The sequence below is a fragment of the Hylobates moloch genome, unplaced genomic scaffold (assembly GCF_009828535.3).
Source record: "Hylobates moloch isolate HMO894 unplaced genomic scaffold, HMol_V3 SCAFFOLD_1, whole genome shotgun sequence".
Taxonomy (NCBI): Eukaryota; Metazoa; Chordata; class Mammalia; order Primates; family Hylobatidae; genus Hylobates; species Hylobates moloch.
In genome coordinates, this window is record NW_026652276.1 from 103156398 (window position 1) to 103172682 (window position 16285).

The 16285-nt window shown below is 53.6% G+C and overlaps 1 protein-coding gene across 1 annotated transcript in view; it reads right to left on the reverse strand.

Moving 5' to 3' along the window:
- LOC116811559 (general transcription factor II-I repeat domain-containing protein 1) overlaps positions 1-15852 on the reverse strand; it is a 93196-nt gene extending 77344 nt beyond the window's left edge. Inside the window, exon 1 of the mRNA XM_032756663.2 lies at positions 15810-15852. The gene's annotated coding sequence lies outside the window, so the exon portion shown is untranslated. The remainder of the gene's footprint in view (positions 1-15809) is intronic.
- Positions 15853-16285: the final 433 nt, after the last annotated feature.

The following is a 16285-nucleotide window of genomic DNA, read 5'->3' on the forward strand; positions in this document are numbered from 1 at the left end:
ACCCAGAGAGACAACCATTAGCAAGTACCAGGGGCTGGAGTGGGGGGTTCTGGGGAATGGAGAGACTGCTAATGAGGTAACAGGCTTCTTTTTAGAGTGATGAAAATGATCGGAATTAGATGGTGGCGATGGTCACACAACTTCATGAAGATATTAAAAATATTGCACAGCGTATTTCAAAATGGTGAATTTGGCCATGTGTGGTAGCTTATGCTTATATATCTCAGCACTGTGAGAGGCTGAGGTGGGTGGACTGCTTGAGTCCAGGAGTTCAAGACCAGCCTGGGCAACACAGCTACAAGAGATACAAAAATTAGCCAGGCATGGTGGCACACACCTGTAGTCCCAGCTACTCAGGAGGCTGAGGCAGGAGAATAGCTGGAGGGTGGGAAATGGAGGTTGCAGTGAGCCATGACTGCAGCACTGCCACTCCAGCCTGGCCAACAGAGCAGGACCCTGTCTCTAAAAACACTAAATAAATAAAATGTTGAATTTTATGGTATAATGATATCATAATAAAGAATACGATAATTTTTATATTTTTTTGGTAGAGACAGGGCCTTGCTAATACATATGCCCTGTCTCTACCAAAAAAATATTTAAAAATTAGTCAGGGGTGGTGGCTTGGTGCCTGCAGTCCCAGCTACTTGGGAGGCTGAGGCAGGAGGATCCCGTGAACCCAGGAGTTTGAGGCTGCAGTGAGCCATGATCCCATCAAAGCACTTCAGCCTGGGTGACAGAGCAAGACCCTGTCTCAAAAAAAAAAAAAAAGTAGAAACACCCCAAATGTCCATAACTCATGAACAGATAAATATGATATATCCATTAAATGGAATATTATTTGGCCATAAAAAGAAAGGCACATTAACTCACACTACAACGTGGATGAACCTTGAACACATTATACTCACTGAGAAAAGGCCAGACTCAATAGACCACATATTACATGATTCCATCTACAAGAAACGTCCAGAATAGGCAAATCTACAGAGATGGAAAGTAAATTAGTGGTTGCCAGGGGATGGGGGAGGAGGGAATGAGGGCTGACTGCTTAATGGGGGGAGATTCTTAGGATGATAAAAATGCTCTGAAATTAGACAGTGATGAATACTGCACAACTCCGTGAATATATTTTAAAAAAACACTGAATTATATACACTTTAAAGGAATAGTTTTAAAATAAACTTACAAAAAAAAAATCCAACATGGTAGAGAAGAATAGAATCAAGTCCCTGGAGACATCACTGAACCCCGAAACGCATCACCACGCTCCTACCCCAGCCTCCAAATACCTACTCACAAGTACCCATCCCAGCCTCCAAATACCTACTCATAAGTACCCATCCTATCCTCCAAATATCTTCCATATTTTCTTTCTTTTTTTTTTTTTTTTTTTTTTTGAGACGGAGTCTCGCTCTGTCGCCCAGGCTGGAGTGCAGTGGTGCGATCTGCAAGCTCCACCTCCCGAGTTCACGCTATTCTCCTGCCTCAGCCTCCCGAGTAGCTGGGACTACAGGCACCCACCATCACACCCAGCTAATTTTTTTTGTATTTTTAGTAGAGATGGGGTTTCACCGTGTTAGCCAGGATGGTCTCGATCTCCTGACCTCGTGATCCACCTGCCTCGGCCTCTCAAAGTGCTGGGATTACAGGCGTGAGCCACCGCGCCTGGCCCTTCCATATTTTCTTATGAGGAATAAATAAACCCCTCTTTGTTTAACTGTCAGGTTTAATATCTAAAGTCTGCCAGGCTATATATACATATATATATAGTTTTTTTTTTTTTTTTTGGAGACAGAGTCTCGCTGCTCTGTCACTAGGCTGGAGTACAGTGGCACAGTCTTGGCTCACTGCAACCTCCGCCTCCCAGGTTCAAGTGATTCTCCTGCCTCAGCCCCCTGAGTAGCTGGGATTACAGGCATGCACCACCACGCCCGGCTAATTTTTGTATTTTTAGTAGAGATGGGGTTTCACCATGTTGGCCAGGCTGGTCTTGAACTCCTGACCTCGTGATCCGCCCATCTCGGCCTCCCAATGTGCTGGGATTACAGGCGTGAGCCACTGTGGCCTGGCTGGGTTTTTTTTTTTTCTTTCTTTTTTTTTTAAATTATTTTTATGTTTTATAGAGACAGGGTCTCACTACGTTGCCCAGGCTGGTCTCAAACTCCTAAGCTCAAGCAATCTGCCCATCTCGGCCTCCCAAAATGCTAAAATTACATGCCCGAGCCGCTGCACCTGACCTGGCTTAATATTTAGATATTTGCTATATTTACAGTTGGGTGTTTTATTACCTGTAGCCAAATGCAGCCCTAAATGACAGGGGACGGTCCCCTCTTTGCCACTAACCAGGACTCGGGGAGCTCTGTACACTGGGGAGTAAAGCTCCAGGCTGGCAGTCAGGATCCAGCAGAACGTCAAGTAATCAGGCCCCATCACCGCCGGTGGCCTCAGGAATGTCACATACACGTGCATATACACACCCATGCGTGCACACAAGCATGTGTGTCTAAATAGCCCAGAGGCGGATCACCTGAGGTCAAGAGTTCAAGACCAGTCTGGTCCAACATGGTGAAACCCCGTCTCTACTAAAAATACAAAAATTAGCCGGGAGTGGTGGCAGGCGCCTGTAATCCCAGCTACTCATGAGACTGAGGCAGGAGAATCGCTTGAAACCAGGAGTCAGAGGTTGCAGTGAGCCGAGATCATACCACTGCACTCCAGCCTGGGTGACAGAGCAAGACTCCGTCTCAACAACAAAACAAAATAAATAAATAAATAAATAAATAGCCCAGAGGATTAACTGTTCTGGCACTCCACACTTGTGCTGTCTGCACACATCAGCTGCCTTTCCTGGAGGGAAACACCCCAAATTGGGCTGTACCCGGCTCAGAGAGACAAGCTGCCCCCACTGCCATAGCCACTGCCCTCCAGATGCCTCTGAACGCCACAGCCAGGCCGGCAGAAGCAGCTCCTGGGGTGGGTAGAGGAGTGCCAATGAGAGCTGGGATTGAAGGATGGAGGGGGGCCGGGCACGGGGGCTCATCCCTGTAATCCCAACACTTTGGGAGGCTGAGGCAGGTGGATCACTTGAGGTCAGGAGTTTGAGACCAGCCTGGCCAACATGATGAAACCCCATCTCTACTAAAAATACAAAAACTAGCCGGGTGTGTTGGCAGGTGCATGTAGTCCCAGCTACTGGGGAGGCTAAGGCAGAATTGCTTTAACCCAGGAGGCGGAGCCGAGATCACGCCACTGCACTCCAGCCTGGGCAATGGAGCGAGACCCTGTCTCCATAAAAAAAAAAAAGAAAGAAAGAAAAAGGGTGGAGGAGGCCCCCACCCTTCATGGGCCCCCACCCCGAGCTTGCTTCTAATTCACTTGACAAGGTTGCACAGGATGCCCACTCCGCACCAGGCAGGGTGCTAAGAAGGGCAGGGATGCGGAGGACAACATGATGATGGGGCCGTGACCCACTGGAAGTCACACTCTGTCTGTGAAGGTGACAGACAAGCACAAGGGCAATTAGAATCTTGTTTGTGATGCGGGCTGTGGCTGGGGACACAGACAAGAGGCACCTAATGTGACCTGGAGAGGGAGATGAGGTCAGGGAAGCTTTGCAGCGAGAAGTGACATCCCAGCTGACACCTGAAACGAGAAATCGGCCCAGAGACACAGCCGGGGAGCATTACGCACGCTCTAGGGGAGAGGCAGCAGCGTTCCAGGAAGCGAGACGGAGGACAGTACGTTTTAGAAACGATGAGGCTCATCGTGGCTGGCACAGAGAGGCACAGGCAGGGCCTGGCCATGCCTAGTCTGCAGCTTTTCCAGGAGCCACGGGAACCCCTGAGCTGCCTGGGAGTTAGGCCATCAGATACAGATCTTCACCTGGGGCCAATGCAGCAGCCCCACCGTCACGTCCTGTCTCTGTCCCTACACTTCTGTCCAAATCCCCGTCCTCCAGGGCCGTGCAGAAAGCCACTTCTGCAGGCTGCCATCAAACACACCTGGGAGTGGCATTGTCTCCCGTCCCCTAAGCAGCCACAGGTATCCCCCGCCCCAGAACAGGGCCTGGCCTCTAATGAGTGGGATGGTTGACTGTGACCTTGAGGGGCTAAGGGGTCGGCAGGCCAAGGGGACCAATCAGTTCTACCTTTAAGGTTTTCCCAGTTTGCAGAAGCAGAAACCGAGGCATGCTGGCCGGGCGCAGTGGCACATGCCTATAATCCCAACACCTTGGGAGGCCAAGGCGAGTGGATCACTTGAGGCCAGGAGTTCAAGACCAGCCTGGGCAACATGGTGAAACCCTGTCTCTACTAAAAATACAAAAAATTAGCCAGGCATGGTGGCGGGCACCTGTGATCCCAGCTACACAGGAGGCTGAGGCAGGAGACTCATTTGAACCCAGGAGGTGGAGGTTGCAGTGAGCCGAGATCCTGCCACTGCACTCCACCCTGGGCAACAGAGCAAGACTGTCTCAAAAAAAAATAAATAAATTGAGGCATGCCACACCCCACACCCCACACCCCAGGGACAGAGGGGGTGTGTCCCAGACAGGCAGAAGATAAGAACAGATCTTGGAATGATGGGGTCCAAGTTTCACTGTCTAGGGGAGTGGGGCTCCCACAGGGCCAGCTTCTGGGGTCATCATGTGACAAGCTGAAAAAGTATTCTTCACTGAGATGGCAGCTAGCCCCCCGCAACTGAATACACTGATTTTCCCAAGAACCTGGCAATACTATATAAGAAAACTATCCTTGTTTGTTCAAATGAGGCTCAGAGAGGTACAGTCACTTGCCTGTGGTCACACAGCAGCTCAGCGGTCAGGCTGGGATTTGAACCTAGGTGTGTCTGGCTTCAAAGACCCTGATGGTTCCACTGCACCCTGCTGTGAAGTAAGGGAGCCCCGGCTTCTGACCCAGGGCCACCAAGAGCATCTCTCCTTTGGATATGCTCAGGGAGCTGCTGGCCCGGGGCAGGTAGGGGGGTGGACCAGGATCAAAGAGGGAGGATGTGGTTTGCCCACCTGCCCAGAGGGCTGCACCCACAGCTGGGAGCCACGGTGTGCACTGGGAGCAGGGGTAACCACCTCCTTCCCCAAAGCCCTGCCTCTCCCCACCTGGCCTCACTGCAAGAAGTGGCCATGCCTGAAAAACCAGCTCCTGGATAAACATGAGAGAGACATCAGACTGAGAGAGTCACAAGACCCCTTGGAGCTGCCAGGACCACCCTGGAGCCAGGTGGGTGGGCGGGGGGTCTTGTCTGCTGCAGAGAGCCACCCAAGAGCACCCAAGGGCCTTCCTTCCTACACAGGGCTAACCTCTTTCCAGGCTTCCCACCGAGTGCTGGCCCCAGGGTCCAGCCTTTGAGGACTTTGGGGAACCCGGTAGGGGTGGGAGGCAAGGGTGGGGTACAGGGGAAAGGTGCTTGGGGCAACCTTCATTAGAGAAGGGCCACAATGATTTCACAAATAACAAATTAAATAACAAAGTAAAAACCAGCTGAGTGCAGTGGCTCCTGCTCATGTCTGTAATCCCAGTACTTTGGGAGGCTGAGGCAGGTGGATCACTCGAGGTCAGGGGTTCGAGACCAGACTGGCCAACATGGCAAAACCCTGTCTCTACTAAAAACACAAAAATTAGCCGGGCGTGGTGGCAGGTGCCTGTAATCCCAGCTATTCGGGAGGCTGAGGCGGGAGAACTGCCTGAACCCAGGAGGAGGGGGCTGCAATGAGCTGTGATCGTACCACTGCACTCCAGCCTGGGTGACAGAGGGAGACTCTGTCTCAAAAACAAACAAACAAATAACAACAACAAAAACAACAAAGTAAAAACCCCCCAAATCTCTCAAGACGCCCACGCAAGACATGTGATCACCCAGGAAGCTCTGTCTCCTTAGGACGCCGAGAGCCCTGGGAAACTCATGGATTTGCCAATGGGAAACTGACAAACTCTTGCTGGGGTCCCCTGCTTCATTCATGCCCACCTGGCAACCCTGTGGAGGTACCTGCTGTGGTTCCATCTTCTAGAGGGTCAAACTGAGGCTCAGCCTCAGGCAAGTGACAGGCTGGAGTCCATGAACCACCATAATCTAGGCGCTGGCCACACAAACGTTCACCAGAATAGCCACTGTTCACACAGGACCCACCTTAGGCAGCAGTGGGTTCCAAACATTTAGCAACCAGAACTGTATTTAGAGCTCTAACAGGTAACTCCGGTAAAAGTGGTCCTAGGGCAGGGCGTGGTGGCTCACACCTGTAATTCCAGCACTCTGGGAGGCCAAGATGGGTGGATCATTTGAGGTCAGGAGTTCGAAACCAGCCTGGACAACATGGTGAAACTCTGCCTCTATTAAAAATACAAAAATTAGTTGGGTGTGGTGGCACGCATCTGTGATCCCAGCTACTCGAGAAGCTGAGGCAGGAGAATCACCTGAACCCGGGAGGCGGAGGTTGCAGTGAGTCAAGATCATGCCACTGTACTCCAGCCTGGGTGACAGAGTGAGACTCTGTCTAAAAAAAAAAAAAAAAAAAAAAAGTGGTCCTACTCTGGCCCAAAGGGGCACAAGAGGCTTGAGCCTCATATGTCCCCACCTCCCACTCCTTGGTGGCCCCTGGGGCCCTCCAGGGCTCTGTGGTAATCAACACGCTCACATTACCCTCAGCTGAGTCTCACAGCCCTGCAAACCTAATGTTCTGTTCTCCCATTTAAAGATGAACAGGCCGGGCGCAGTGGCCTGTTCCCAGCACTTGGGAAGCTGAGGTTGGGGGATCACTTGAACACAGGAGTTCGAGACCAGCCTGGGCGACATGGCGAGACCCCCAACTCTACAAAATAAAAAAATTAGCTGGGTGTAGTGGCACGTGCCTGCAAGCCCAGCTACTTAGGAGGCTGAAGTGGGAGAATCACTTGATCCTAGGGGTTCGAGACTGCAGCAAGCTATGATTGCACCACTGCACTCCAGCCTGGGTGACAGAACGAGACCCTGTCTCAAAATAATAATAAGAACAGATGAACAAACCAAAGCCCAGAGATGTGACATCACTCGGCCAGCCCTGTTCCGTTTGATCCTAATTCATGCTCCTGCCTGCAACAGCGGCTTCACTACCCTCCTTCCCTACCCTCAGAAGTCCTGCTCTTATTTCAGGCAAACATGGAATTTCTACCCCAAGCGAAACAGCTGCGGGAGTGAAGACCAGAGACGCACCACTAGGAACCCCCAGACTCCCAGAGGGTGGGGATACATAAGATGATGGGCAAGACACCCCAGGGCACAGACAGCTCCCCTCCCTGGCACCGCCCTCAACCTCCAGCTGTTCTGGCCCCGTAGCCTCAATTACTCCAGAGCCCACCTGGATGGCGGTGGGAAGATCGCATGGGGCCAGAGGCCCGGAGGGCAGCGGCAGGCAGGTGTAATTTCATCGCGGGGCTCACAGTATGAGTCACCAGAAACAGAAGATGAAATTCCAGCTCTGAGGGCGGAGACGAGCGGCTCCCCTGGCTTGGGGTCAGCTCTCGATGTTGGGGGCGGGTAGTGATGGGGTGCAGGCCACAGGCCCCCTGCCAGCCAGATGGTGCCTTTGTGAAAATGAGAAAGAGGAACCACCTTCTTCTGGGGGGTCCCGAGCTGATGCAGGGCCGGCCAAGCCAGTTTGCTAGATTTCCCTAGAGAGGAGAGTGGCTAGAGGTATGTGGCATATCCACACCATGGAACACTACTCAGGGACCAGAAGGGACCAGCTACCCATGTACCCAGCAATGCCGTAAATGCATTACGCTGCGTGAAGCCAGATTCAGAGGCTGTGGACTGTAGGATTCCATTTATGTGACATTGTACAAATGGAAAACCATATACAGAAGACAGATCAGTGGTTGCTGGGGTTGGGACAAGAGACAAGGATGAACAAACGGGCTTCAAAAACTTTTAGGGGTTACAAGATTGTTCTAACTCCTGGGGTCAAGCAATCCTCCTGCCTTAGCCTCCCAAGTAGCTGGGACTACAGGCACACATCACCACACCTGGCTAATTTTTTTTTTAAGAGACAGGGTCTTGCTATGTTGCCCAGGCTGGTCTGAAATTCTTGGCCTCAAGTGATCCTCCCGCTTCAGCCTCCTGAGTAGCTGGGGCTACAGGCATGAGCCACCTCACCTGGCTAATTTTTGTACTTCTTGTAGAGATGGAGGTTTCACTATGTTGTCTAGGCTAGTCTCAAACTCCTGGCCTCAAGCCATCCTCCCACCTCAGCCTCCCACAGTGCCGTTCTATGTCTTGATGGCGGTTGGACGACAGGAGGGTGTGAGCCAGGCAAGTTCCTGGTATAGCATAGCCCTCAATCCTCAACGATATTTATCATAAAATATAAAGTGGGGCTGGACATGGTGGCTCACGCCTGTAATCCCAACGCTCTGGGAGGCCGAGGTAGGCGGATCACTTGAGATCAGGAGTTGGAAACCAGCCTGGCTAAGATGGCAAAACCCCATCTCTACTAAAAATACAAAAATTCGCTGGGTGAGGTGGCATGCACCATAATCCCAGCTACTCAGGAGGCTGAGGCAACAGAATTGCTTGAACCCGGGAGGCAGAGGTTGCAGCGAGCCGAGATCGCGCCACTGCACTCCAGCCTGGGTGACAGAGTGAGACTCCATCTCAAATAAATAAATAAAATAAAATATAAAGTGGGCCCTTCTCATGTGCCAACTGGGGGCTGGGGACCAGGACCTAATGAGACCCCCTCAGGCCTAACTCCCCTGCAAGGTTCTCACTGGCTGGTGGAACAACAGATGGATGGACGAAAAGATACGGACTTGCTTTGATGGTGGTTCCGCCAGTAGCCAGAAAATGCACCTTGAGACCCTGCTAGACCCCAGCCAGCAAAGAGGCCTATCCTCGGCCAACCATCTAAGACACAAGCAGCCTGGAGGGTCTCCCCTCTGCGACGGGGAACAGGAGGGAAAAGGGCCAAGCTGCCCCCGACTCACCCGCCCTCCCCAACCACGCAGCCACTTCTGCATCCTCAGGTGCCCAGGACCACAAGCCCTCAAACCAGGCCCTCCCACCCTGTCTCCACCACAGACCTGCCCCCAGGGGTCCCACACACCCACTCTGTGGTGTCCCCACGGGGCCACACTGAGTCCCTTGGACTACAGCACCACCCTGGGACCGAGGCAGGTTGGGGAGAGCCATCTCCCTTTTACATCCAAGCAAACTGCCCAGGTGGGTGGAAGGCGGACATGGACCCCATGACCCCGGCCCCTTACCTGCCCCCCAATTACCCTCACGCTAGAGGCTGCAGCTCAGGTGCTGGGAACCTGCCTCAGGTGGCAGCATGGCAAAGGTGCAAGAATTCCCAGCAGCCTCCGTGCTATGGGGTCAGCCCCTCAAGTCCATAACCATCCCCACGGCGGGGTCTTCCAGCTTTGAAAGGTAGGCATTGCAGACACTTTCCCAGCGCTCAGGCCTTGCCAATCCTACATGAAAATCTTATCTGCTGTATAATAGAGTGTTTCCAGCAATTTCCCACTCCCTCCTCCCAGCATCTCTAAATATACGGACCACATTGGCCAGAAATCCCTGAAGACAAGGACTTCCCAAACTGGGGATCCCTGGGCACCCCTCAGGCCACCTAGACTACACCCTCCGTGCCACCCAGGCCAGTAGGAGATCTAGACCCTCGAGCCACAGGCTGGAGGAGGCCTGACCAAGGACATTAGAAGGATATCGCCTGTAATCCCAGCACTTTGGGAAGCTGAGGTGGGAGGATTGCTTGAGGTCAGGAGCTTGAGACTAGCCTGGGCAACACAGCAAGACCCCATCTCTAAAAAAAAAAAAATTTTTTTTTAATTAGCTAGGTGTGGTGGTGCATACCTGCAGAGGCTGAGGTGGGAGGATCACATTGAGCTCAGGAGTTGGAGGTTGCAGTGAGGTAGGATCACGCCACTGCACTCCAGCCTGGGAAAGAGAGTGAGACACTGTCTCAAAAAATATAGAATAAAATAAAAATGAAAAAGGACCCTGCTGGCCGGGTACAGTGGCTCACTTCTGTAATTCCAGCACTTTGGGATCACTTGAACTCAGGAACTGGGCAACATGGCAAAACCCCGTCTCCACCAAAAATACAAAAAATTAGCCGGGCATGGTGGTGTGTGCCTGTGGTCCCACCTACTTGGGAGACTGAGCCAGAAGGATCGCTTGAGCCGGGGAGGGAGAAGCTGCAGTGAGCTGAGATTGCGCCACTGCACTCCAGCCTGGGTGACAGAGTGAGACCTCATTTCAATACAAATTAAAAAAAAAAAAAAAAAAAAGGGCCATGATTCAGTGAATCAGCTCCACTTGATTCAAACTCGCTCCAGATCATCCCTGGGGCCTCCACTGAGCCCTGATCCCAACTCCAGGGTCAGCCACACACACCTTGGCCCCTCCCCAAACCCCATCCATCTCACCACCCCAGAGGCAGCAGTTGTAGGGTTGGCAGAAAAAATGCAAGACCCCCAGTTCAGTCTGAACTACAGATCAACAACAGGTAACTTTTAGCTAGAAGTTCATCCCAAATATTGCATTAGTCCTTGCTTGTCTGAAATCCTATTTTAGCTGGGCATCCTTATTTTTATTTGCTAAATCTGGCAACCCGAAGCAGGTGGTCCTGAAGGAGGGTGACAGGTGGTCACACAAATAGCTCTGGGTCAGCCAGTCCCCAGCTCGGAGCGAGAGAGTTCTGTTCACCGCCTGAGACACTCCCTAAGACCATGTAAGATAAAGTACATCCTCACCCATTTCACCTGTCTTATTCAGGACACCTATCTTATCTTTCTTTCTTTCTTTCTTTCTTTTTCTTTTTCTTTTTTTTTTTGAGACGGAGTTTCACTCTTGTCGCCCAGGCTGGAGTGCAATGGTACGATCTCAGCTCACGGCAACCTTTGCCTCTTAGGTTCACACAATTCTCTTGCCTCAGCCTCCCGAGCAGTTGGGATTACAAGCACCCGCCACTACGCCTGGCTAATTTTTGTATTTTTAGTAGAGATGGGGTTTCACCATGTTGGCCAGGCTAGTCAAACTCCTGACCTCAGGTGATCCGCCCGCCTCGGTCTCCCAAAGTGCTGGGGATTACAGGCATGAGCCACCGCACCCTAACTTATCTTAAATAGGCAAATTTCCAGGGCAGGAACCCAGGTTCCTACAGATCTGGCCCCTTTCTGCACGACCCTCCATACTCATGAAGCCACAAACCTAGGTGCAGATTGGCCCAGAGAGAAGGGAATGGGACCGGGAATGGATCAGTTCTGCAGGACGAGTGGAGAGAGAGCTACCAAAATAGGGTGGATGAAGAAGTGATGATGAGGCTGGGCCTGGGGGCTCACGCCTGTCATCCCAGCACTTTGGGAGGCCAAGGAGGGCCAATCACTTGAGGTCAGGAGTTCAAGACCAGCCTGGCCAACTTGGTGAAACCCTGTCTCTACTAAAAATACAAAAATTAGCTGGTTGTGGTGGTTCACATCTGTAATCCCAGGTACTCGGGAGGCTGAGGCACGAGAATCACCTGAACCCAGGAGGTGGAAGTTGCAGTGAGCCAGGATCGTGGCATTGCACTGCAGCGTGGGCAACGGAGCAAGACTCCATCTCAAAAAAAAAAAGGGGTGATGGACCAGGCGGCTTTCCTAAAAAGCTTTCTGCCTCCAAAACCCACATTACCATACCCCCTACAGGCCAAAGCCCCTCTGCCACACCTGGAGATACCTGGCTGAGAACTTCCAAAGTAGGCCAAGAAAGTGACAGGGTCCTGCCTCCCTTCCGGAGTATGGAGCCTGGGCAGAAAGCACATGTTTCTATGAGATGGGGCTGAGGGGATTCTGAGAGGCCAGGCCCCTCCTGCCCTATCTAGAGCCCCCAACATCTACACCTTGGAGACTGTTACCCCCTCACCAGCAATCACCTGTCACAACATACTGTCTTCTGGCCAGGTTCATCCATCCCGTTCTCCCAGAAACCATCCTTCCCACCACTTCACCTCTGCTATGAATTCCTTCAGGAAATTCCCTTCCAGTCACACTAAGGGTCCCTGTCCTAGCAGCCCCATATTATCCTGGAAGCCCCTCAGTCAAAATTGAACTCAGGGCTGGGCGTGGTGGCTCACGCCTGCAATCCCAGCACTTTGGGAGGCAGAGGCGGGTACATCACTTGAGGTCAGGAGTTCGAGACCAGCCTGGCCAACATGATGAAACCCCCATCTCTACTAAAAATACAAAAATTGGCCGGGCGTGGTAGAGCATGCCTGTAATCCCAGCTACGTGAGGCAGGAGATTGCTTGAACCCGGGAGGCAGAGGTTGCAGTGAGCCGAGATGGCGCCACTGCATGCCAGCCTGGGCGACAGAGCAAGACTCCCTCTCAAAAAAAAAAAAAAAAAAAAAATTGTAACTCAGCATGGATTCCACGCCCTGGGTCCTGCTCTGCTCCTCTGTTTATAAATTGGCCCTGCAGGTCTTGTTCCATGGGTGTCCCCTGAAGCCTCTGCAGGCCCCATGGAGCTGGGCATACACCCCTGGCTTGTCCCAAAGAACTTGGCTGTGACCCTCGCTGCCACGCATCTGAGAGAGAGATACTTACAAATGGCGAGAGTCAGAGAACTGAGAGATACAGAGAGGATGACATAGGGGAGCAAAGCCCCCAGGGTTAAGGTTGGGAGAAGACACAGACTGGGGTCCTGGGGAGAGAGGGGGCCCCAGGAAGTTCAGGGAGAGACCCTGGGACTCCTACCAGGGTGGGGAACTTGCCCCAGAGATGAGCATTTAAGAAAAATAGGAGAGAGTCTGCTTAGCCATTTAGGTCAAGGCTCAAGAGCAGGATTTCATTCATTCATTCATTCATTCATTCATTCATTCATTCATTCAAACATGTAGCCATTTAACAAGTATTTGAGGAGCAAGCCTCCATCCCTACCTGTCCCTAGTGCAACTGGGGAGAGAGATGTAAATATCTGAGTAAGATCAATGTTGGGACAAAGGAAGGAAAGGATGTTGGCTAGGCACGGTGGTTCACTCCTGTCATCCCAGCACTTTGAGAGGCCAAGGTGGGAGGACTGCTCATGCCCAGGAGTTCGAAACCAGCCTGGGCAACATAGCAAAACCCCATCTCTACAAACAATAAAACATTAGCCAGGTGTGGTGGCCCTTGTCTGTGGTCCCAGCTACTTGGGAGGCTGGGGTGGGTAGGAGGAGGGTAGCTTGAGTCCAGGAGTTCGAGGCTGCAGTGAGCTGTGATCACACTACTGCACCCCAGCCTGGGCACAGAGCAAGACTCTGTCTCAAAAAAAAAAAAAAAAAAAAAGACAAAAAAGAGAGGACATCACGGGGATACAAAGGTGGTACCATGGCCAGCCCTGAGGACAAGGAAGTCTTCAGCCCAAAGATACCACAGCCAAGCCAAGTCCTGAAGGAGGAGAGGAAAAGAGGCAAATTCTATAATCCTGACCCCCTACCCTAGCCAGGCAGGGCCATTAAAGGAAGCCCCCCCGCCTCCTCAGGGGAAAGGCAAGAAGAACCTTCGAGAGAAGAGGAACAGTGTGTGTGCAGAGGCCAGGGGTGGGGGGAAGCCAGGCCATTCAGGAAAACGGCAAGACTACAGGATTTTTTCTTTCTTTTCTTTTTTTTAGATGGAGTCTTGCTCTGTTGCCCAGGCTGGAGTACAGTGGTGCGGTCTTGGCTCACTGCAACCTCTGCCTCCCGGGTTCAAGCGATTCTCCTGCCTCAGCCTCCCCAGCAGCTGGGATTACAGATGCCTGCCACCACGCCCAGGTAATTTTTTGTATTTTTAGTAGAGATGGGGTTTCACCATGTTGGCCAGACTGGTCTCGAACTCCTGACCTCGTGATCCACCCACCTCGGCCTCCCAAATTGCTGGGATTACAGGCGTGAGCCACTGCGCCCGGCCAGACTACAGGATTTATGAGTGGGCTGAGGAAGCAGTGAGTGGTCAGACACTAGACCCCGAATGAGAATCATCTGGGAGCTGCGGTCTGTGGTTCCAAGGTCATGCCTAGGACGTGAATGTCCCAAGCCATCACCCACCATCCACAAGACCCCAGGTCCAACAACCAAGCTGTCACCAAACCGTGGATGGCCTGGCCTCTGGAGTCAAGCAGGCTGCAAAAACAGCTACCTCCAAGACCCTAGATTACAGCTGCCACTCAGACTATTGCCAAACACCAAGTGCTGATGACTACCGCCTCATCAGAAGGCTAGCTGGGCTCCCGGGAGGCTGCCTTCAATGAACAGATAAAAATTATTTGTGATTAGCATATTGCAAGTAAATGACCCTTCTCCCAGCATCGAGAGAACAGTCCTTTTAAGTAGGTTTAGCGTGCCCCCTACAAAGCTGTCTTCAAGACCCAGTTTTACAACCGTCGGCCCTAAGTTCTCGAACATTTTAAGAGTGCAGGCTCTGAGTGGCTGCGGAGTTTCAACACTTCCTTCCTAGTTTCCTCTGTGGGGTCCTGTGGGACCCTCTGAGTCAGAACTGCCAATTTCTAGGTCACCCTCAGAACAGGCTGTGGAAGAACGAGGTGTGGACTTGAGCCTCCCACACCCCAGAGGCAGGATGGGGGATCCGATACCCTGTCACCTTGGGGCCAAGCCTGTCCCTTGGTCCGCAGGTGCCTGCTCAGAAGAGGTCAGAGTCTATCTCACACCCTCCTGGGCCCCAAATAGGGCGGTTCATGACGGCCACCTAACTACCTTATACCTAGCCCCTCCCTGCCAGCAGCCACCAGCCTCCAGCCACCTCCTCCTGCTTAGAATAAATAATCGATGCTGGTGCCCTTCCCCTCTGGAATGACACTGCTGAAATAAATGAGCTGCTTGGGGCACCTTCCAAGCCCCAAGGCCCCGGGCCAGTGCCAAGGAGTCAACAGTCCTGGCCACGGGGCAGCCAGACACACAGAGGCCGACCATGGCAGTGGCGCGCCAGGGTGGCTTCTAGACACCCCTCTCCTCTTCTAAGAGAAACCCCCGCAAATGCCCACTCCTCCAAAAACTGTGGGGGCCTGCCCTCCACTCCCACCCGCCAGGCCCAGGGCCATCCTGGGGTACCCCTTGGCACATTCTCCATCCAAGAGCCAGTGCTCCCCCCACGGGCCCTGCAGCGAGACCCCTATGCCCCAGCACCCTTGCTTCAGCTGGGATGGGGACACAGGAGACTCCCACCGCAAGACCTTGGTCCTGGGAGGCAGGGTCACTAGGCCAGACGCCAGAGCTCCAGCCCCCGCCAGCACTGCCAGGAGGGTGGAACTCTCTCTCAGCGGCACAGCGGCCCCCTTCCCTGGGCCCACGCCAGGTGGGGCAGGGTCTCACTCCCTGGCTGCTGGCCAGGGGTGCGGAGCCCAGAAGAGGTGTCAAGCCCATCATGCCCAGGGTACTTAGGATGGGGCGGGTGGGTGTTCAGCACCCTGTGGCCCCTCCTCTGTCCTCTCCACCCATCTGCAGGAACTCAGAGACCACCCACAGACCGAGTACCCCCAACTTACTCCTCTGAACCCTTTGTGCTCCCCCCACTGCCACCTCCTGAGTCCCCTCCACCCGGGATTCAGCGGCCACCACCACACAGGCCAGCCCCCTCCCCGGGGCGGAGGGGGGGGTGGTCCACAACAGAAACCACCCTGCTGGGGCAATCCTGGCTGGACTGGACTCCGCCTGGGAGTTGGGGGCGCGGGCCAGGGGCTGGCCCAGCCCGGGAGAAGGTGGGGGGGGGAAAGGCGGGGACCGCGGCCTTCCCAGCCCCCTCTGCTCCCACCCCGGCGCCCGCCACCGCGCGCAGCGCGACTGACCTCATTCGCCAACTGCAGCAGCCTGCGGGAGCCGGCCCGGGACGCCCCCCACCTCCAGAAGAGCCAGTGGCAAGGAGGGAGGGGGTGACAGCTCCCAGCTCCCGGCCCCTCCCGGGCAGGTGGGGGGCGGCCGTCCCTCCCCTCTCCCGGTCCCGAATTATAATCTCAGTCACGTGCCTCCCCGGGCACCCAAAAGCCGGCCCCAGCTCCTGTAACACCTTGAGAGGGGGAGGGGCAGGGACCCCCCCCCGGAGGAGGCGGAGGGGATCGGGGACGGGGGTGGGGGGGAAGGGGAGAAGGGCCTCGGTGCCCGCCCCCCGCAAAAGTTTCTCCTACCTTGGAGGATCCCCAAGCGCTCCTGCCAGCGGCGCCCCGGCCCCGGCCCGCGGCCAGGACTCAGCCTCCTGCCGCTGCCTCCTTAATTAATCCGGGAGAATGGGGGAAGGAGAGGCAGAGGGAGGCGAGGACGGCGGCGC